Here is a 23,752-nt window from a genome sequence, read left to right as displayed (position 1 = left end):
AACTATATCTTCATCGTTACCTTTATAGTTGTCGTCCTTGGTGTGAACAGGCCTTAAAAGTAGCCCAATTCTGTGCTAAAACCATGGACTTGGCAACACTGCAACAAAAGGAAATGAAAAAAAGAAAAAGAAAAAATAAGTCTGTTTTCAAACAGGTTACCTGAACACTCCAACTCTGACTGGCATTGGACAAACAAACAGATAGTCCCACCTCCAAACTCATGCCATCGGTTGAGCCGCTTTTGCTGGTCGAGATAAAACAAACAATGTTTAAAAAGCACCACAAAGCCTTACTTATTCCTGTCTCTGCATATTACACTGGCATAGAAGGGATTTTAAAGTTGGTATGATTCTTTAAGGTAGTCATGAAATGTCTTCAAAATACTTTAGTTAAAATTCCTCAATGGTCATGTAAAACAACACCCTACTCTTATGTTCATTACATACAAATGGCAGACAGCGTACAACTGGCTGAGGGCGGAAATATGCTAATCCGGGTCAGTCCGTCAGTGGTGGTGGGTGGGGCCTGAGTCATACTGCTCAGAAAATCAAAGCTGCTTGATAATTGAGACTGTTTAGTTTTTTGGGGGATTAAATAAAAAGGAGTGAATGGATTTTTTATTTATTTTTATCATAGTAGGGTGGTTGTGTCCACACTGTTAATTTCAATTTCATATATGATTTCAAATATCAGTTTGACAATGGCTGTAGGCTCTAACCATGATATGATAATCAGTTTGACAGTCAATCCTTAAAGAAAACCACGATATGTAGTATTAACTGCAGGGGGATGGATGATTAATTTACCCATGCTGCACATACAGAACAGTCATATAGCTCTCTACATGATATCAACTATTCATTAACAGCGCAGTTTTCATACTACATGAATGGTTCATTTATATTCTTCTTCCATTTCATATTAGTTAAAAATAAACTCTGCACGTGACTGTGGTAGTAGTATGTTGTCTTTTTTTTCTTGTCATATAATAGTAATTTCAACTCAAATCAATATTTCATGTCCATTTCTTTCTTTATTTGTTAAATAACCGTGCAAGTGGGCTATTATTTTAGCCCACTTGCACGAAAATAAACCCTTATTTTATTAAAATAAACCCTTTCAAAGTGGTACAGGACCTGATCATCCTGTCGGGTTTATTTTGTGATAATGACTGGCTGAAAATTATACCTAATTTTTCTCTACAGTCTGAATGTGGCACAGTTTCTTGATTCATATCATTTAGGCCAGGCTACAGGTTGTTATTTTCATGCAGACTGAATTTCAATGAAAGAGATTTTTAGGGACTCAGCGAGAGATTGTTAAAGAAGTAACTAAGAAAAAACACTGGGAAGGAAAGAAAATGCGAAAATGGAAACAATATCTATAAAATGCTGGATTAAAATTACCAGTAGCGCTTTTATTAAAGACTGAAAGATTTGGTTGTTCTGCTAATGTTTTTGATCCTCCCAGCAGGGGAGATAAAACAAATGAATCACATTAGCAGATGTAGCAATCCGAGCAGAACCTTGATATTTCATAGCAAATTACTCAGACTGACTCTCCCTAATAGATGGAAATAATTTTTGACATTTGTGACAGCATGTGGTCTTTCAAAGACTCAGTGGCCTGCCATAGAAAATGTTAAAGCATGACAATTATGAAAATTATGTGCGAGACCAGATCAGATAAATGTTTTGTTTCTTAAGCTTCACTCTGAAAGTGTTGAATAGTCCCTACTAGAATCCCTACTGGATGGATGTAAAACTAAAAGATAGATAGATAGATAGATAGATAGATAGATAGATAGATAGATAGATAGATAGATAGATAGATAGATACCAATGTTTGCTGAAGTTCTGTTAAATTCATGCATTTAATTATTTCTAATAACAGCACCCATTACCCACTACCTTACTTACTATCAATAAGCAGCAAATTAGGAGTTTACTGAGGGAAAACTCTTAGTTAATAGTGAATGTGTTCCCTAATCTAAAGTGTTACCGATTCATTTGTACAATTTATAAATATATAAAGTTCTACACATGTTCAAAGGTTTGCGCTTTACATGCTGTCAATATGTTCAAATTGTAATTTTCAGTCTCTATACAAACACTCAAAAACGTATGTGTACACTTCACATACAAATGCCTACAAATACAAATGAGATATCACTGGATGACAGACCCATTTACTCACCACCATCTTCACAGCTCTGTATGTTGTAGGACACTATGGGGTTCTACTTGCAGTGCCTTTAGCTTGTTCTACAGGTGGTGAGGTTGAAAGGTGTTGAAGGCTCTACAGAAGTCAAAGATCAGTCCTGACAGTAGTGCCAGACGTAGCAGGACCTGTTGAGAAAGCAGATGAGGGCATCGTCCACACCTGTGTGCCTGCAGTGGGACCGGGTCAGAGCTGTTTAAGGACCAACCTCTCAAAGGTCCTCATGATGCGTGAAGTGAGACAAACTGATCTGGTGCTATAGGGAGCCCTGGAAACGTTCACAGTGTTCTCCAGAGTTGGGGCACCTTCATCAAACTCAACAAGAGCAGCTGCACAAGAGAATCACATCTGTTGAAGATATGATTCAGCTCATTGTCTCCTCCACACAAGTCTGGATTGATGTCACGGTAGCAGACGTGGGTACAATTCTCATCAGATGAGAGTGAAAGACAGGTGCTAGGTGCTTGGCCACATTTGCTTCTGTCTCAGTTTAGCGAGCACTGAGAGGTATTCTGGGATCTTCTGAAAGATTTGCAATAATTTTACTTTGTGTCTGCTTTCAAATTAAGACAATGGAATGCAGATTAAATTCCTATTTTCTACTTTTTTCTTATATCATTTAAAAAATATATGGGCCAAACAGTCTCAGATAAATAATGATTTGGCTATTTCAGTTGTGGACAGCCGTACAACGTACAAAACATTCAGCCTGGTAAAACAGCAATACACAAATTACATTAAAATATAAGTCCTCTGATATCATTTAAGAGGAAAAAAAAAAGATTAACATGTTGAGTTTGTTTCTTCATCAGAACAGATTTGGAGAAATGTAGCATTACATCATTTGTTCACCAATGGATCCTCTACAATGAATGGGTGCCGTCAGAATGAGAGTCCAAACAGCTGATAAAAACATCACAATAATCCACAAGTAATCTAAACAATTCTAGTCCATCAGTTGTCTTGCTAGGTGAAAAACTGCAAACTTGTAAGAAAGCCATCATTAAGGAGTTTTGACAATATCCACCAACATATGTATTTATAACTGTTTTGGACTGTTTTTTTGCTTGTAAACTGTGCTTGATCTGTGCATATTTCTCTCCTGATTCAGACAAGACTACTTTTTCACTGGAGAAAGCAATATTACGGATAGAGGACTAAGCAGCTTTTCACTTCACAAGACGTTAATTGATGGACGCGTGGATTACTTGTGGATTATTGTGATGTTTTTATCAGCTGTTTGGACTCTCATTCTGATGGCAGCCATTCACTGCAGAGAATCCATTGGTGAACAAATGATGTAATGCTAAATTTCTCTAAATCTGTTCCAATGAATTAACAAACTCATCTACATCTTAGTAAGTACATTTTTAGCAAATTTTCATTTTTGGGTGACTTATTCCTTTAACTACTGTAGCGTCTGGACCAATCAAAAACACAATTTTTCATTTGATTTAACAAATCAGTTATTCATTAGATTAACAAGTCGTCACAGACCCCTCACCCAATAGACTGGGCGCCAGGATGTCTGCGAATGACCACAGGCCACTGGTTACCATGGCAACCCCGACACCTTTGCTAAGACCAGAGCCATTTACGACCTGATGGAATGTGAGTAGGGAAAATCACTGCATGTTCCATAGCAAGAGGAACAATGCACAGTAGAAATTGACTTTTCTACTAATTAATCCATAGGAAAACCTTTCTTTGAACACACATGTCCTTCAGGTCATCGTTTATGTTGTCTTTGAGATTTTATACTGTTGGATCTAAATATTTATAATTAATTATAACTAGTTATGATTAATTATTCATATTTCCCTTATGAGCTGTTTCGCTACACTACAATCATTGCAACTATTTTACCATGTAATGTATGACGTTTATGTAAAACAAGGAAGAGAAAACCAATCACTCCACTGGAATCTGCAAAATTACTGTTTTCTTTAGTAAAGCAAAAATCTCATAAAAAAAACTTTTCTAAATCCCAACATAGCAGAACATTAAACTGTAACAAGTCCCCCGCTCAAAAACACATAAAATAACATTTATTTTTCAACATTTAGGCCTACTCTCCGCATCCAGTCCTATCCAAGGCATGCTGGGAACTATAGAAATCCCCTGCTTACTTTCAGCAAATGCTACGTTAATGCCCACAAAAATGATTCATATAGTTCCAAATGCAAATGGATTAAGTAAACTTCTGTTGGACCATTTTTAATGACTTGCACTGAAATTGCAGTGAAATTAAATGGAATAATCTTTATCATTAGTACATTTTAATTGAGTAAATTGAGAAAGGAGGGAAAAACAGTTTTGAGTGTCCAAAATCCAAATTAAGCTCCAAAGGAAACTAAAATTCACTAATTAAATTCACCTCCTCCACACTTCAGTGTTTGATAAATCAGAGTCATGGGTGTCACAGATGTCTTGTTGATGACGTAAAATTCAAGTACATTTACATTCACAAGTATTTAATTTTGAGTAATATATGATCAGTAGATAAATGTATATATCATATTGGAGTATCAGTTTTGTTGGTAATGTATTTGCTTTGTGCATGAAAAGTTCTGACTTCTAACTCACTGTAACATGAACCACAACTGAGCTGAACATGAGTGGATGTACATCAGGAGTTTGTTTGCATTTGGTTTTGTCATTTCACTAAAACGGGTATAAATGAGCTGTGGGAAAACAAAAGGGAGCAGGAGAGCACATCTAATAGCTGTGTGTGGGAGAGAATACTGCAACCGCAATAACAACTCAACAAAACATGAAATATAACATAAATATACACTGTAAAAAATGACAGTGAATTTAACGGTAAAAGACTGTAAAAATGCTACAGTAAAAACCTGTTAAATGGTTAATGGTACATTCCCCTACTATATACGGTGAAATACTGTACTGGACATTACATGTATTGGACATTAATTTTATGGTAGTATACCGTTTTTGGAAGTGAAAAAGACCGTATAATTTACAGTGAATAACCGTAAATTGACATTCCCAGAATTCCCTGCGTTACATTTCAAATTTTATGTTTTTTTGTTGAAATAACCATGTTTCTTCTTAGTTTTTTCTTATCAGGTTTGTATATTAGGGCTGTGTGTTACACCTAATGTTGTTAAATAAATGTTTATTGCATTATTTCAGTTTCATGTGTGTTACCATGATGGTGTTTAGTGTCTGTGTGAATGACACTGTGCACCTTCTATATATGTCATTATTTAAAAGCTGCTTGTGATGGGCTTTGGTTCATCATGTGACTTTCTCATCACCACCTGCATTTGGTGGTTATCAGTGTATTACAAAGGTACAAAACAGATTTCAGTACTTCAATAGGTTGGTATATTAACATTATATCAGTTAATGAAATTACGGTATTTAACTGTAAATTGAAGTTAAAACCTAAAATGTTGCTACCGTATTTTTTTAGGGTAAAATTCCGGCAACCACAGCTGCCGGGTTTTTACCATAAATGTTACAGATTTTTTTTTCGTTAACAAATGAAACGTCGTTAACACACTTTAAAAAAATGACAACTCCTGCTCAAGAGTTAGAGACGCTCCCCTTAGATGCATACCTGTTGTGAGTTATTTCATAAAATGTAGATATGTTCCCACTAAGGGATCAATGTTTATCTGTTTAGCATGGTCCAGTTTGCCCCTGCTGGTAGATGTCGTGACTACCATCTGCCCAGCTAACAAAAATAATGTTTTGCTAATTAAGTTATGAAAGCATTATGTCTGAATGTTCTTGGAAAGTTCAAAATGTCCAGTTTTTTTAATGTTTGAAAAAACGTTTATTTATTTTTTTATTGGTTAAATGCGAACGTTAGAGAAAACATTAAGGCAATGTTCCATTTAATGTTTGCAAAATTTTCACTTTGAAAAAATTATCTGAACATAACGTTTGATTGCTCTCTGAATGTTCTGAAACAAGTAGTAACATTTAAAAAACAGAAAAACGTCCAACAAAAATGTTTCAGAAAAAGATGTTTTAGGAACAATGTATGAATAACTTTTTTTGTACTAACATTTTAAGAATGTTATTAAAAACCTCATAACTTTGATTGAACATTCTATTAATGTTACTGGAAGAACATTTGTTTAAAAGAAGATTAAACCTGATTAAACCTTTTTTTTTTGCAAGCAACATTTACATTGCAAATATTTATTATATTAAAATAGACTTTTTAGCAATGCCTAAATTGGTTTTGGAGGGCTCTTTAAACCATAATGGACTTTTTTTCTTTTCTTTTTTTTTTACCTGTTGGCTGCCTTTAAAGGGGTCATATGATGCTATTTTAAAGATCATTATTTTGGATTTGAGACTTTAAGTCTTTGCAACTTTACAGATCTTCTTTATGCACCAAGAGCTTGTAACACTTCAAAGTTTCAAACTTGAAATCGCATCATATGACCCCTTTAATGTCACATCTCAGGAAGGGTTTGCTTATGAAATTATGTCATTGTGTGATTAATCACATGACATTTACAGCTCAAGTGACTGGTTTTAAAAAGTGGTCAAATGTACCAAAGATATCAATGCCAACAGTTAGGTTTCTTCATATATTATAGACCTCTTTGATCATAAATTATTATGATAATTGTGATTAACATAAATTCTCAGATATCTTAATTCCATAAAATGGCTACAACACATTTACTTATCCCTAATTTCTATTTGTCACGCTGCCCTCTTTAAGTCCAATAACAAGCTGCTTTCCACTTCATGAAGTCCTTTGCGTCTACGGGTGACAAACACATACAGTGAATTGCTTGTAGATTACATTATATTTCTGTTTATTAACTTTCTGAAGAGGTGTAATGAGGGCAGTAGGGGTAGATTCGGTTAGTGCACACGCGCTTTACTGCTTGGCTCCTTTTAGGGAACGAGATAGAGATGGAAGAAAAAGAGGGAAAGAGAGAGGGATGGAGCCAGAGAAAGAGAGAGTGAGCGAGCCATCTGGACATCGCCTGCCTCTGGGGACAGGGGGCACCATATTGGGTCTGGCTCTCTCTTCAAGGCACATTTCACAACATTTGCCAAGAGACCCGGATAACAGCAGCACTGCGACCGAGACCACTGCTTATAATTCATCCAAGCTGTTGGTTTACATCTCGCAACATCTCTCGATGTTAAAGCTGTCAGTTTCAGCACTCCTTCAGCCCTCTGGGTATTGATTAGGTTCTGGCACACATAATGGGACAGGGATTAAAGAGAAGATGCCCAGATATGATCCATTGCTCACACCTCATGCATGCGTGCATGATCACATGATCTCAGAAGTGCAGTCACTGCATGTTGTTTATCTAAGCATGGAGATTTTTCCTTCACAGGGATTATATCAGTGTAGATAATATACTCTAAAAGAGCTCAGCTGTTTAGCCACAATATCTTCAAACTGTTTGTTCTCAGGGGACATTGTTTACTATGAAAATGTAATTTCTACTTATTCGAGGGATTTAGCATAAAACATATAGAACACCATGATATTTAATTTGGATTTAAAAATAAAAAATAAATTGTGCTCTTGATTATAAGAAGCCATCTGTTAAGCTGACCTGTGTCTTTTTTGGATGTTAAAATACTATTATTATATTATATTACTCATTATATCCCAGTTCAATGTGCACAGAGTACTATATAAAGAATCCATTCATAGACTGATTTCTTGAAGTAGTTTCCTACAAAATTACACAGAAATCCCTAGCAACCACAAAACAACATGACACAACCATATCTCAGCACCAGAATGTAACAGACACCAGCAACCAACCATGTTTAACACCATGCTTTAGGAACAATGTATAAATAATGTTTTTTTTTGTGCAGACATTTTCAGAATGTTATTAAAGACCGCATAACTTTGAGTGAACACATTTTATTAATGTTACTGAAAGAATGTTTGTTCATAACTTTGAGAGCATTGCCAGAACATTCTGAATGTTCCCTGTTAGCTGGTTCTAAAAAGGAACTTTCAGTTCCTTAAACTGCCTGGCAACACTTTAGCAACAATGCAGAATGCCTTAGTAGCCACCTGGAAACTCCCTATTGAATGCCTTGAACTCATGAATGATTGATACTGCCATAGCAACTGTCTAGCAATCTTGTAGAAACTTATAGCAACCAGGTAGCAATGTACTTACAATCACTCAGAACACCCTAGCAACTGCATAACAACACATCCACATCTCAGCATCAGAATATAATAGAAACCAGTAAATAACAATCTTTAACACTGTAGCAACACTCACATTAAACCTAGCAAAGTACAAAGAACATCCTAGCAACTGGCAAGCAACACTTTAGTGAGAAACCCCCTATTGATGACCCAGAACTCCACTGTAACCACCCTACAAGGCTGCTAGACAATTCAACACCATAGCAACTGCCAAACGCCATGTAGAATATTATAGCAGTCAGGTAGCAATGCAGTACAAGCACTCAGAACACCCTAGCAACCACCTAGCTACATCTTAGCAACCACATATAAACAGGACACAGCTATATCTCAGCACCAGAATATAATAGAGACCGGCAAGCAAGTTACATCACCCTAGCAAACTACAAAGAATGTCCTAGCAAATGCTTAGAAATAATTTAACGACCACCACATTAGCAACCACCTGGAAACCTCCTATAGATGACCCAGAACTCTACAGTAACCACCCTACATGGCTGATGAACACCATAGTAACTGTGACATGTAGAACATTATAGCAACCAGCTAGCAATGGGGTACAAGCACTCAGAACACCCTAGCAACCACGCAAATATTCTGGCGGCGAGTGCACCCGAGTGCTCATTTATGCTAGTTTTAATATAATTAAAAAGGAAAGCATTGAAAAAGTCAGAAACAATTTTGATTAGACATCAGCAGTGATCGGCTGTTTGTTGGTCTTTGTCATACAAGGTTGGTTTTGCTGCATACACAATGACCTGTTTCTAAATGCTCTGTGACATTTCGTTGCTCTTGCAGTGTGCATGAGTCGTGAACAAAAGCACAGCGCACAACAGATGAAGGGTAAAGGAAGGCACAAACACAGGCGATTTCCTCAGGAAACACTCCGCCAGTAGCAAGCATCTCAAAAATTCTCTTTTCTCTCTAGTGATAAAGGCACATCTATTTGAAGCTAATTAAATGCAGGCTAGTGGCTCAATCTCGCACATCTCAGTGCTGCATGCAGAGGGTTTGTTTCAGAGCGGTGAGATGGAAATTGCGTCTTTATCTTGTCGTTACAGTGAGCTGTAAAGGGCTCTGTTCATCCAAACACACATTACACTTTGTGGATACAGGACTCAAGGAATCCCGAGCCCTTGAGGGGAGGTACCTGTTAGTGTGTGAAAACGAGGATGTACGTTTACGTGCAAGTGACAGCGAACGAGTGGGTGGCTTGCAGGGTTGAATACAAGTAACGTTTGTTTGCGAAAAGGCCTCGTGAACTCTCCTTTGATGAATCGAGATGTCCCTTACTTGTAATAATTGCTCTTCTTTCAAATAAAAAGCCCAGCATATGTGAGATATAGTACTTTGGTCTGTGCTATTAAACAAATTAAAGAAATGAGCTGGAAAAAAAGGATAATTCATAGATAAACAACAGTGATGAATGATGATGAGGATGGAGCAGGCAGAGCACAGCTGCTCAGTGGTGGATCTCTGAAGTGCTGTTGCCATGGAGGAGCTGTTTCTAATGCAGTGCTAGATTCATGAGTCATGCTCGGCTCTGGTATATGTTTAAGGAGTTGAAAGTGGTCAAATCATGAGAAACTGAAATCTCTTTTTACAATAATATTTTGATGTACTATGAAAACATAGTGTTACTTTCAGAACTCAAAACCCACTTCACAAAGACCGTTTATTGAGCTGCAAGAACACCTCGTTCTGGGGTAGTACTTGCAGCTTAGTTTTTCAGATTTTTGGCATTACAGAAATATCAACACATTTACACAGCAACAATGTAAGATAGACATTTTTATACCTAAACACAAGAGCTAAAAAGTTAGGTTACCAAAACCTTTACAAACCATGTTGAAACACACTACCATTAAATTTTTTGAAACAATTCAAAATTATTTTAAATTGTTTTAAAGTGCATGAAAAATATAATATTACAAAAGATTTCTCTTTCAAATAAATGTTTCTTTTGAACTTTCTATTCATCAACAAATCCTAAAATAAAATGTATCACACAAAAATATAAAGCAGCACAACTATATTCAAATTTGATGATAATAAGAAATGTTTCTTGAGCAAATCCGCATATTAGAATGATTTCTGAAGGATCATGTGACACTGAAGACTGGAGTAATGATGCTGAAAATTCAGTTTTGCCGTCACAGGAATGAACTGCGTTGTAAAGTATATTCAAACAGAAAACAGTTATTTTAAATTGTAACAATGTTTCACAATACTGCAGTTTTTACTGTATTTTTGATCAAACAAATGCAGCCTTGGTGAGCACAAGAGATTAATAGTTTATGTAAAATAAATACTGTTAAGACCCCTAAACTTTTGACTTCCATTAGGAGGGTTCTGGACCTAATGAGGCTGGCCAGATGCCCAACAAATGTAATTAAAAACAAATTTAAAAAACACTCTTAACAAGCTTTTTTTTTTGTTTTTTTTTTGCATTGTTTAGCTCCAAAATTAGTCCGATCACAATTGATATCACAATGCAAGTAAACCATATTAAACCGTTTTAGAAGCATTTTGCAAATAAGCAAGTTAGTTAATGTAGGATGAATGCCAATTTATCTAAATAACATTCAGATTAATGACACAGACATTTGAAGGGAACTTTATCGCCCCCTTGAGTACTGAAGTTTGTTGCATCTGCCTTACATACTTGTGTAACGCAAGTCTCTCAGTTACGCCAGGTGCGCCATCAACTTCCAAATCACACAAAACCTTTCCATCTTTATGACGGTCCTCAAACATAAGGCCTTTTTGCTCCGCTCACATAATTAAGATGAGATTTATCTCTGTAGCAACACCACTTTCTAAATGAGTTTCTGACATTTTCCTGACATTTTGCTTCCTCAAGTGGCCCAAACACAAAATCCCCACCCTGCAAAACACAGCTGTGCCAATTCCCCTCGCTGCGGCAGTGCAACGGAGAGATGTCAACTTGATAGACATTCACAGACTCAGTTATACCATATTGATCTCCAAGGCTAAGAGGTTTAAACAACATAGACTAGCCTCAAATGGCTAATAGCCTATGTCACTGTCAGCAAACATGACAATCCATCCACACACACACACACACACACACACTTTTGGTTTTACAGTAACAGCTTGCTGCAAAAGAGAACTTGGCTGCAGTTACAGACAATTGGCGGTAGAAAGTTAAGCAAATCCATCTTGTTTTGGCCAATTGCAGGTTCCTATGGCTATTATAACTGCTAATGCGTGCGCACCTGTGCCTATCTTGAGTAAATAAGCGCAGAGATGGAAGTGGCATTATGATGTTTGCCATGCACCACTGAACCACAGCTGTTGCCCTCCTCCACATGTTTACACTGCCTCAGTTTGATTAACAACTAGTGATCCAGAACGCCTTATGTCTGACTCTGAGAAGTTACTTTCATTCTTAGTTTACACAACGGTGAAAACTAAACAAACCAAGGTGGTTACATTTGGGCAAGAAAACAGCACTTCAGTTGTAGTCTGCACTTTGTAACGGTGTCATGTGTTCCAAAAAATATGTTCTAAGAACATTCCGTTAATGTTCCAATTAAAGGCTGGAATACACTACATGACTTTGAAAATCTGAACATATTTTAAAATGCTAGACATCATACACTTTGTAATTAGTCACAGAGGAAAATCATACACTAAACAACTGAGGATCATACACTACCAGACTGTAAAGTCGTTCCGATCACAACAAACTCACACAGAAACTTCTGCCTTGTTGCTAGCAAATGCATGACAAATAAATCCTGTATGTGTTCTAAAATCATCTCAAAATATCAAACATGTCTGATATCCTCCGACTGGACCATCTGTGGTCTGGTCTGTGACCATCATACACTACGCGATTTTCTATGAAACCTGTCAGCTTAAATCTGCAGACTGGCAATGACTTTTGGTAAATATAGCGTCAACTTCTCCAGACTGTAAATCCGGGCACAAATCATTTAGTGTATTTCAACCTTAAGTTATAAAAACATTTCTGATTGCTCTTTGAGCAACATCCTTTTTTTTTTTTTTATGTTTAATAAACATTTTTTCTTGCACTCTACAAAATTACATTTGTATGAAAAGCGTAATCAATTTGTCAATTCAACTTAAATTGTATAAAATTAAATTAATTAAAAACATGAGTTGAATGTTGTATAACTTAAAAAAAGAAGCTGAAACTGGTTAAATTATTTTGATGAGTTAAAGTAATGGAGAAAAAAATCTAAATTCTGCTATAAAGAAGCTGTAGCAAGACAGTAGTGTTTTATTCAGTTCCAGTCAGTTCAGTTTTCAATAACTGTGTAAAGTTCATTCATTATGAAACAAGTTCACTTCAGTGATTGGCAGCTCTACTGTTCAGCTACTATTCAGCTCAAGTTAGTTGAGTGTTGTATAATGCCGGAAGAATGTTTGCTCATACCAGTGTTGGGTAAAGTTACTTTTAAAAGTAATGCATTACAATATTGCGTTACTCCCTAAAAAGTAACTAATTGTGTTACTTAGTTTAGTTACTTTTACTTTTGCGTATACGTTTACGTAACGTATACGTTTTCTTATCTGGGCTGGGCTTGCTTGTTTATTTTTAATATAAAAAAGTTCTATTTTTGGCTCTTTCACACCAAATGGGAAATTAATTAGCCTTAGGCTGAAATGTAAATGTACGTCTGCACAATAGAGGGTGCAGCTAAAAAAAAAACCTTTCAGCTGTGCTGTAAAAGTTTTTTTGTTTTTGTTTTGCTTATTAGTATGGTTTAATTGGGTCATCAAATGTAAGCGGCAAAGACATTGGTTGGTAAAATTGGATTAAATACATGAAGGATATTTGTGTTATTTAACATTTAATTACTGCAGGTTTGCATCATATTCCGAGTTTGCATTTCAATATTTTTATTCATTTTGAGGAATATTGAATCTCTTTTTGTGCAAGTGAGATGAGTAAATGTACGTTCAAATTTAGTCTAGAGCTACAGTAACCATCATGTTTCCACAGCGCACACAACGGCTTTACACTTACTCCCGATTTCTCTCAACATGGGGACAGGAGAGCTGTCAGTCAATAAATGAAAAAACAAAGTAACTGGTGTTACGTATTTGAAAAAGTAACTCGGATATTTTCTTGTAAGTTAAAAAGTAACGAGTTACTTTACTAGTTATTTGAAAAAAGTAATCTGATTACACAGCTTGCATTACTTGTAATGCGTTACCCCCAAAACTGTTTATAACTTTAAGAGAACCTAACCAGAATATTTGCCAATGTTCTGAGAACGTTCCCTGTCAGGTTGTTGTAGCTGTGTGTGGTATAACTCAAATTTTTTACATTTTCTTGGTGGAGAGTATTTTTTATTACCTCTGTTTTGTTTCCATGGCAAAAATCATGTCCACTCGGACCCTGAAGCTTAAATATATTTCAGAATACATATAGAATCTAATCAGGTGGCCGTGACCTTCTGAAACAAGAACGAACAAGTACATAAACTATTACTTATTTGGTCCATAATTTAGCGGATGTCCGTCTCTTTTGCTCTCTCTGCTGCAGTGGGAGGTGAAGTGTTAGAATCGCATTTGATGATGTATGTAAACTGTATGTGTGTGTGTGTGTGTGCCCTGCAGCCAGCTGCCTGATCTGCTTTGTACAAATGCACAGATATTTCACACAGCACGACGTAATGAATCGATGCAACGCTGTAATTTTTTTCTGCAAAGCCTGCTTTTTTTGCTGTCTTGTTTATGCTTGCCTGATTTTAATCACACGTCTTGTTTCATATTCACTTTCATTGGATGCTGTTTTGCAAAGCGTTTTTACACTTTAATCCTACCCAAGCTGATGTTCCCTCCGGAATAACAATGAAGATGTATGTATTTATGAATTAAAGATTTCTTGTCAGGGATACTTGTATTTTTTTTTTAAGATTGATAAAAATCTCTTTTCACACAATGCCTGCTTACTGTCTTTTATTCAATTTACCCAGTCAAACATGGCAAAAACTCTCTTAATGTTTCAGCAATATTTGAGTATTCTCTATTTTTGATTTTTTTTTCCAACAAATTTTTTAATAGATTTTTTTATATAGATTGTGTAGATCCAAGTTCAATAAGCTTGCATTTTAAGTTGAGCTGACCATGAACATTACATAATAGTGATGTAGAAGTTTCTTAGTTTGTATAACTTGTGTATCAGTTTGATGAGCTATCTGAAAAGGTTATATAGAGTTACTTGTATACACCAAAACAAGTTGTATATATACTCATCAAAATGGAAGAAACAAACACTAATCACTCCAATGGTGACTTAAATATAACTTTTGCTGCAAAATATTATCAAAAACACTATGTGGAGCTAAAACATCTATTAATTCTGATTAGCAAATATTTTTCATTATAAGTCATATGCTTTAAAAAAATGAAGATTAAAATAAAAATAAAAGATTCACATGCATCATTCTCAAACTTCACATTTGAAGTGTTTGTTGTTTAATATTTTAAGTTTCTCATACTAAATGGCCTAAAATTGAGTTAAAATTTTTATGTAATATCAACTTTTTCTACATTCAATAGTTCAATCAACCTTTAAAAAAGACTTTCTCTAACAAAATTGATGTTAGATACTGTTTGCTCTAAAGGAATAATAAATAATAGGTCACGCCAATAATAGCAAATAATGGCAGATCTGAAAATGAAGTGTTACCACTGGGACAGTTGAGATGGTGTGGAAGCTAAACTTGACCTTCAACCTCCAAATCCAGCCAAAAGTCCTACACAATCCACTGCAAAATCACATCCAGGTCAATAAATAACAGACAAATGAGATGAAGTCCCATCCTGCATTTGCTTCTCATAGAATACCCTGTTTTGCTTGGAAATGCGTCATATTATGGAAGTAAAATGAGCTTTTTAATGCAGGTTTGGGCTTGTTTACTGTTGTGGCTGGGTGCTTTCTGAAATATGACTTGATATGAATCATAGGCCTACCTCCTCATTCAGAAAAAGAGCATTTACACAAATATGGAGTAAAAACAAAATTGATTTTCATATGCTACTAATTGCAGCTAAAAAATGTATATTTAAAATTTCATGAAAGCGTCAGAAAATGACTGCACACATATGTAGGAAGTGTCCTGAGGGACTGGCTGTAGGCGGATGTCGGGTCTTATTCTCTGCTCCAGTATATGAGGGTCTCTAAGAGAGTGTGCTTTCCGAGTGAATGCTCAGCGTGAGGTGGATGAGGAGCAGATTTCTAACACTCACATGCTCCCGGGCCAGCGGCTTCCTGCAGGGGTCAGCTGTAATTTTTAAGGGGTTCCTTCCTCTTTCTATGTCTCTTTCTTCATCCAAATAAACAACCACATCACCAGTCAGGAGCGGTGGTTTTCTCTGAGGAGGGAATTCACTAACATTTATTAAAATGAACTACACCTTATAGCATTGTTTATTGGCACATATTGCTTGCAAGGATTTAGAACCCAATTCAGAGGAATCATGCAAACCCGTTCTTGGATTCGCAAACATTCTTATGAATAAACTACTACTAAAAAAAAAAGTTAAGAATATTTTGTATTCCTAAGAAGATTTCTTATCTTTTTTCATAAGATGAATTCAAATTATTAGAGAGATTCGAGAGAAATTCTTTAAAGGGTTATTATAGATAATTAAAACTAAAACTTTAACTAAAAACATAAAAGTACATTTCCAGTACTTGAAATTAAATGAAAAGTACTGTTAGAGCATATACTGTTAAAGTTAGAAAAGATTTCTATTTTAAATAAATGCTCTTCTTATTAACTTTTTATTCATCAAAGAATCCTGAAAAAAAGTATCAGTTTCCAAAAAAATATTAAGCAGCACAACAGTTTCCAGCACTGATAATAAATCAGCATATTAGAATGATTTCTGAAGGATCATGTGACACTTTATACTGGAGTAATGGCTGATGGAAATTCAGCTTTGCATCACAGAAATAAATTATATTTTAAAGTATATTAAAATAGAAACCATTAATTTATATTGTAATAACGTTTTGCAAGATTACTGTTTTTTTTTTCTCTGTATTTTTGATCAAATAAATGCAGCCTTGATGAGCACTTCTTTAAAAAACATTACAAGTCTTACTGATCCCAAACTTTTGAGCAGTAGTGTATATAATAGTCTGTATTATAATATATTTCAGGTCATTTTTTGTTGCACTCAGACAGATTCCAACCAGCTCAAGCTGCCATTATATCTGTGCTTTTGAGAACAATGCAAAGCGGAACACCACAGGTGCAAATGCATGCAACACAGTCGGTGGTCAGTAATGCTGTACCTGGTTTCTCTAAAGGCTTTTTTTCTCTATTTCTGTCACCTGATGGAACTTGGTTTCCTTGCCACTGTAGCCTTTGACTTGCTTATTTGGGGTCTAAAAGACACTTAACATTCAGCAATACTATTGACTGGACTGCACTGATATTATTGGATGAGAACAAAACTTGAATAAAATTGAGCTTGATAATGACACTATTGTCTTTGGTGGATCTGCTTCATAGCTGAATTGAATTTGTTCATATTAATTTTGAAACATTGACTCTGTTATTGAACTGAATTAAATCAACTGACTCAAGTTGAGTAACGACACTACTATCTTCAGTTATAGCTAAATTGAACTTGTTTCATATTTGATGAACTTTACACAGTTATTGAACTGAACTGAAATGACTTGAGATGAATAATAACATTATTGTCCTGTATAGCAGAATTTGAGTTTGCCTCATATTTGAAGTTTGTATATTTGATTGTTATTTTCCTACTAAAACTACTTTGAAATGATCTCTACTGTATAAAGTGCTAGAAAAAAAGTGACTTGACAATGTAATTCAAACTTAAAGACATTTTACACCGATATTAGAGGAATAGTTCACCCAAAAATGAAAACTAGCTGTTAATTTACTCACCCTGAGGCCATCCAAGGTGTAGGTGACTTCCTTTTTTTTCAATAGAACTTTAAAGATGATTTTTTAGCTGAATCCATACTTGGTGGCTCCTGAAGATATACGGAGATCCTATGAAGTGAAACAATCAGTCTGTGCAAGAAATTTAACATTATTTACAGCATTATTACCTATAATCCATAGCCTCAAGCAAACAGTCCTGGAGTATAAGCTTTCTGTCGCATGCTGATGTATGTGCAGCAAATTGTAATTGTAAAGACCTCAATATATCATCAAGAGCCACAAGCATTAATTTAGTGATTCCTGTACCTGCTATTTTGACTTTCAATGTGACGGAACCCATTGACTTGCATTTTATGAATCATCAAGGACCATGGATTCAGCTAAAAATAATTTTTAATGTTCTATTGAAGAAAGAAAGTAATCTACATCTTGGATGTCCTGAGGGAGAGTAAATGAACAGGAAATTTTCATTTTTGGGTGAACCATTCCTTTAATGCACTGCTATTAAAATGTAATTTTTGTGTGCTTAAAAAATGTTTGCATGGACTACAAAATCCTGTGAATGTAATTTTAATATCAGGATCTTAAAGACAACAAAACATGGTAATTATGCATGCTTCATTCATTCTCACACTATAGCTGTTTTATATCTTCTGGCCCAGACATCTTAGAGCACCATGATTCGTCGTAATTAAGTGTAACGATCTCTTAATCCAGGCATAAACCCCAATTACGCTTGTATTATATAGACTTAATGACAGATGCCTCGGGGTGGATAACTACCAGAAAGGCCTTGGAAGAGTGAAGCAGCGCGTCCTCAACTCTTTCAACATCAGCATCCCGGAGAACATGATCAAGTTCTGGAAGAAAATACATGAGAATTACATGCACCCCATCCATATGTTGCCTTAAGTCATGAGAATGTGACAAGTGATGGCTTCCTTCATGGTTACCATTGACGGATAGATCATACGTGTGTACTGGAGCTTGATACAGCAGGCCGACGGCAGAGATATTGCCGTAATAACGCAACCTCTCAGGACCGTTCTGCACTCGTGATTTGATGTTATGGCCTTATTGATCCCATAACCACAAGCACCGCTCACAATGAGCAAATATGTACATAAATGTCACCTAGGAATCATAGGAATAGATGCCGATGTCCAAGTAAAATAAAGATTGCGGCCTTTCCGGCCATTGATGCGGTTGTTCCTATTGATAAATAATAAATCACAGGTACAGTGGAGGCAGAAGCTTTGAGATCTTGCAGGATTTCACTGGGATGTCATCTGAAATGTAAAAGAATAATGCTGTCAGAGCAGTAAACAACAGCACTTTAGAGATAAACTCATAGATAGGAGTGTGGAGAAGCAGCAGAGTTGTGTGATTTTTGCCTGGGGAGAGCAACGTTTTATTGAAAGTGGGACTGACGGTGTTCTCTCTCACTCCAGGATCGCTCCGATCCCACCACGCATCAAACACAGTGTTAGTAGACTATTAGGATTCAGAAAGAAACTATGATTGTGAAAGATAATTGTAAGAACAAAGAACAAAAAATAAATAAAAAATAAATATTTAGTGAAAATTACGGAGAGCCTATATGTATTGACGTCTGTTTTCGTCTCCATGTAAAAAATAAAGAAGGAAATAAAGTCATGAGAAACAAAAGTATTCTTAATATTACGAGAAATAAAATAACAATCAATGGATATAAAATTGGAATTATGAAAAACAAAAATGTGAAACATTCTCAATTATGGCACAAAATAATTATGAGGTATAAAATCTGAATTATTAGAAGGTCAAAACAAGACCAAAATTGTGAGATATAGTCGCAATTATAAAAAATGAGCTTGAAATATATTTCATTTTTCTTTGTGTTGTGAGGTAGGTATTTTTTACTCTGAACTGGAAACAGACTTCATCAGTGACTATCCTGTGCTATGACGTCTAAAGGAAGCAGACAGCAAAATATAATAAATAATGTAATATATAGGTTGCGTTATTACGGCAATATCTCTGCCGTCGGCCTGCTGTATCAAGCTCCAGTACACACGTATGATCTGTCCGTCAATGGTAACCATGAAGGAAGCCATCACTTGTCACATTCTCATGACTTAAGGCAACATATGGATGGGACACTTTGAGTGAGGAGGGGAAATTACTGTCTCTTCACTCCACATACACTGCTAGAGAGTAAAGCCATGAGAGAAAGAAAGAGAGAGAGATAGTCCTGTTATTCCTAAATAACTATACGCCATAACGAATGAATACTGAATCTCCTTGAGTTTCTCAGTAATTGGAAGCGAGTGATGTCGTGCTCTGCATATTTGCCAGAAGCATAACAGACTTTATTAGGAACCATAAAAACACCATTAAAATTCACAACTCAGGAAGATGGGCCTAGCCCATGAGACAGATGAAATGCTACTGTTCATTGAAAGTGACCATATTCTTTCGCTCTTTCATCTTACGGGACTCTGGTTATTTTTGCTGCTATATGGAACCAGTTACATCCATCATATGGATTCATCTTCTCCACTGGCCATGAGGAGAACCAATTTGACAATAGATCAGTGTTTTTGTGAAAAGCAGACTGCCTCAGTATACGAGGAAACAAAGAGCAAAACACAAAAAATGTCTTTCACATACTTGGTCAACATGAAACAGATGTTTTTGCACTATTTAAGTTCTAACATGTATTTCCATGATGTATTGTGATGTATTTCCAAATAAAACTGAACATTCACAAGAAAAGAATGTAGATTTTATCCATTGGAATTTAACTGGATGGTGAAACGCGGGCTGACACAGATTTTGCAGTCTACTGAGGGGGGTTACTCAACACCTGAAACACCACCATCATTGTTTGGAGATTTAAGTGACATCAACCAAAGAAAAGATATTTCAGAAGTGGATTAACATGCACCAATGAATTGTGCACAATAAGACCAGCAATGTTTACTAAGTAGATTAATTTAGACTTTTTGACAATATGAATCAGCATATGCAAAGTATTTAACTTAAAGGTGGGGTAAGCGATTTTTCAAAAACGCTTTAGAAAACTGATTCGGGCCGAGTAGCAAAACAACCTTGTAGCCAATCAGCAGTAAGGGGCGTGTCTACTCATGATGTGGAGGAGAGAGCGTTCAGTGCACAGGACGGACATTAGCCAGCCGAGCGACAGAAAGATAGAGATAAAAAACAAGAGGAAAACATCTGCGGAACAAAAGAAGGCTTAAAGGGGTCATAGGATGCCCATTTTCCACAAGTTGATATGATTCTTTAGGGTCTTAATGAAAAGTCTGTAACATAGTTCGGTTAAAATTTCTCAATGGTAGTGTAAAAAACACCTTTTTTACCCTGTCAAAAACAGCTCTTTTCAGATCAAGCCGTTTTTGTAGCATTTTCCTTTAAATGTTAATGAGCTCTGCTGACCCCGCCCCTCTCTTCCGAGCTGCTCTCAGAGAGACTGTTTACTTTAGCCGCATTCATCGTGAAACTTGCTAATTAGCACATTATTAGGAAAGGCGATTTGCAAAGATTCTTTACAAAACATTATACTCACTTCTTCTGTAGATGAGGCTGGATCATGAATGTTTTGCAAACAAACATAGACGCATTTAGGTAGATCGGGGGAGCATTCCCTTCAGAAACAAATGTAATCCACTGCGTCTTCAGCGGCTCAGATGTCAGGAGTAAATGACGACTGCTATGTTCATTATTACATCCAACAACAGAACATATATATATATATATATATCTATGGTGTAGACAGCATCACTGATTATAATGAGTTCTATAGTTTTTTTTGTCACGCCGCGCCACTGGCATCCGGTGTAGACACGGTCAACATTGGCTACCAGAAATCGCTTACCCCACCTTTAATTTTTATGCATTTCTGAGTTAAACAGAATATTTGGTGAGAAAAAAAAAAATGATAGGACTATTCATCTTATTGGGATCTGATTGGATCATGCAAAAATGTGATTTTATTGGTTAATATTAATTTTCTTCACTTGTTCTGCCTTGAAACAAAAGTGTTTTTAATAAAGGAATATAAAAACAAAGATTTTTAGATTTACACTACCGTCAGTTAAGTGTTTTTTTAATCTTTTACTTTTAATCATCACTAAATTGATCAAAAGTGACAGTAAAGTGACTTTTATATTGTTATCTTCTTCAAATAAATCCTAATTTATTTTGAACTTTTTACTTAAAGTCCAAAAATCCTGAAAAAAAGATCTTTCCACAAAATATTAGACAGCACAACTTTTTTCCACATTGATTAAAAAAAGATAAAATCTTGAGCAGCAAATCATCGTATTAGAATGATAACTTAAGGATCATGTGACACTGAAGACTGGAATATTGATGGTGAAAATTCAGCTTTACCATCACAGGAATAAATTACATTTTAAAATATATTCAAATAGAAAAGTCATTTTAAATTGCAATAATATTTCAATTTTTCTGTATTTTTGATCAAATAAATGCAGCCTTTGGTGAGCATGAAAGACTTCTGTCAACAGTGTTAAAAAATATTACTGATCACAAATTTAGAACAATAGTGTGATTGCAACAATGAATCATTTACAAATAACCCTGGACCATTTATTATGAAACTAAATAAGCCTTATGATTTCACATTGACTTTAAGCAGCAAATCAGTATGGCCCCCAATAGAGAGAGTCCCCAAAGCGTTATGTACATTTACATGGACACACCCTTTATTTCCTATCTAGGTCAACACTCCATCGCATGTGTCAACTTACAGTCAAAATAAAGTATCGATAGAAATGATATATCCATTAGAGACAGACATTTAAAGCAGAGAGTAAAAGAGATGCCCCGGAGAGGTAGGGACAGATGACATCCACACATTGTTTGCTAATCTTTAAATTAGCCATGATTAGAGTTGACGGCATCAGTGCATTGCCATTCTCAAACAGAACTCAACAGCACACAGTCCATATGGTCAAACCGCGTGAGGTCAAATCTACAGGATGCATCAGTCATCTGCTGCTTCTTAATTCCTCCGCAAAACAAGTCCTTTTACAGAGCGACTGAGCTCTGCTGTATATTTAAGGGTCTCTGCGCATCCTTGGCCTTTCATCGACGACATGTCCTTGCTCTGAAGATGCAGTTGGGGTCCTTCAACATCGGTCTTACGCAACAGCCTCGCCGCTCTTCGCTAGGAACTTATGTAATCTTAGTCTGAAATATTTAAGGGTCTCTGCGCATCCTTGGCCTTTCATCGACGACATGTCCTTGCTCTGAAGATGCAGTTGGGGTCCTTCAACATCGGTCTTACGCAACAGCCTCACCGCTCTTCGCTAGGAACTTATGTAATCTTAGTCTGAAAGGTACGCGAACAGTCTCTGGCGGTTTAACTGGAAAGCGAGTGAAATGTTCTCCTAGCTAATGTATTTTGAGATCAAAACTTAAACAGTTTTTTATGTCAAGGTTTGAAAATGTTTTGTGTCCCCAGCTGTGAGACGATGGCGTCTGCTGGGACTCGATGACCTGCATGTAACTGTAGAGACGCTTGACTGACTGCAACCATGGCGCACGGATTCCATTTCCTGTTTGAGGGTGACGTGGAGAGGGGCAGCTGATATCTTTAGCTCTGAAATGAGAGGATGGACACAAATGTGTGGGGGCTGATGGATGATTCCTGTTTGGCGTTGCTCCTGTGAATGTCAGCAAACCTGCGCACACACAAAGAGAAAACCATCGGCGGGGACATTAGGGAAATGCATTTTGTGGCTGATCAAAGGCAAGAAAAAACGACCTGCATTACCTTTTCCTGCCTCATCTTTTCATGTTTGTTGATCTTGTGGCTCTTTTGTTTGTGTTTACTTAGTGAATGATGATTTTTACATGACTGCATTCTGAAGAGCGGCTGCTTTGAAAGGCATATTCTTTTGAAAAATGTAAACGGCAGAGGGTGAATGCCTGTGTTCTTTAGCTTGAAAGCCTTAGTAAAATGATTATTTTGTTTCAACGTGGCTGCGTTCATCTTGCGACACCATAATTTTTTTTTAAAGGGAAAATTATGCCACCCCTTGTCTGTCTGAGTGTTAATTCGCATTTAGAGAATTAAAATTGAATGTTAATGTACATTGCCTGTGCACTAATCAGCATGGTTTCCTCTGAGCTGGTGTCCTGCTAAGATATTCAGTTATTTGAAATACAATCATGCTTTAGTACAGTTCTGTGCTCTGTTTTAATCAAAGTGCATATTAATCTTTCTTTTGTGCTTTGTTGCTGTAGTAGTTGTGATATTTTGCATATAAAATCTCACACTGTTCAGGGTTCCCACACTTTTTGACCAACGAGTTGATTCACAATGATTCACTGAGGAATCTGTGAATGGTTAAGCCAGTTCAGTGAAAATTACCAATTAAA

The 23,752-nt window shown here is 36.1% G+C and overlaps 1 long non-coding RNA gene across 1 annotated transcript in view; it reads right to left on the bottom strand.

The window, feature by feature from the left end:
- Positions 1 to 22,703: 22,703 nt before the first annotated feature.
- The window catches only part of LOC107674381 (uncharacterized), a 39,329-nt gene continuing 38,280 nt past the window's right edge, over positions 22,704 to 23,752 (bottom strand). Inside the window, exon 4 of the long non-coding RNA XR_001632500.1 lies at positions 22,704 to 23,052. This is a non-coding gene — a long non-coding RNA (uncharacterized LOC107674381). The remainder of the gene's footprint in view (positions 23,053 to 23,752) is intronic.

Source organism: Sinocyclocheilus anshuiensis, unplaced genomic scaffold (genome assembly GCF_001515605.1).
Source record: "Sinocyclocheilus anshuiensis isolate Anshui unplaced genomic scaffold, SAMN03320099.WGS_v1.1 scaffold188, whole genome shotgun sequence".
Classification (NCBI taxonomy): Eukaryota; Metazoa; Chordata; class Actinopteri; order Cypriniformes; family Cyprinidae; genus Sinocyclocheilus; species Sinocyclocheilus anshuiensis.
This window is presented reverse-complemented; position numbering and strand designations above follow the sequence as displayed.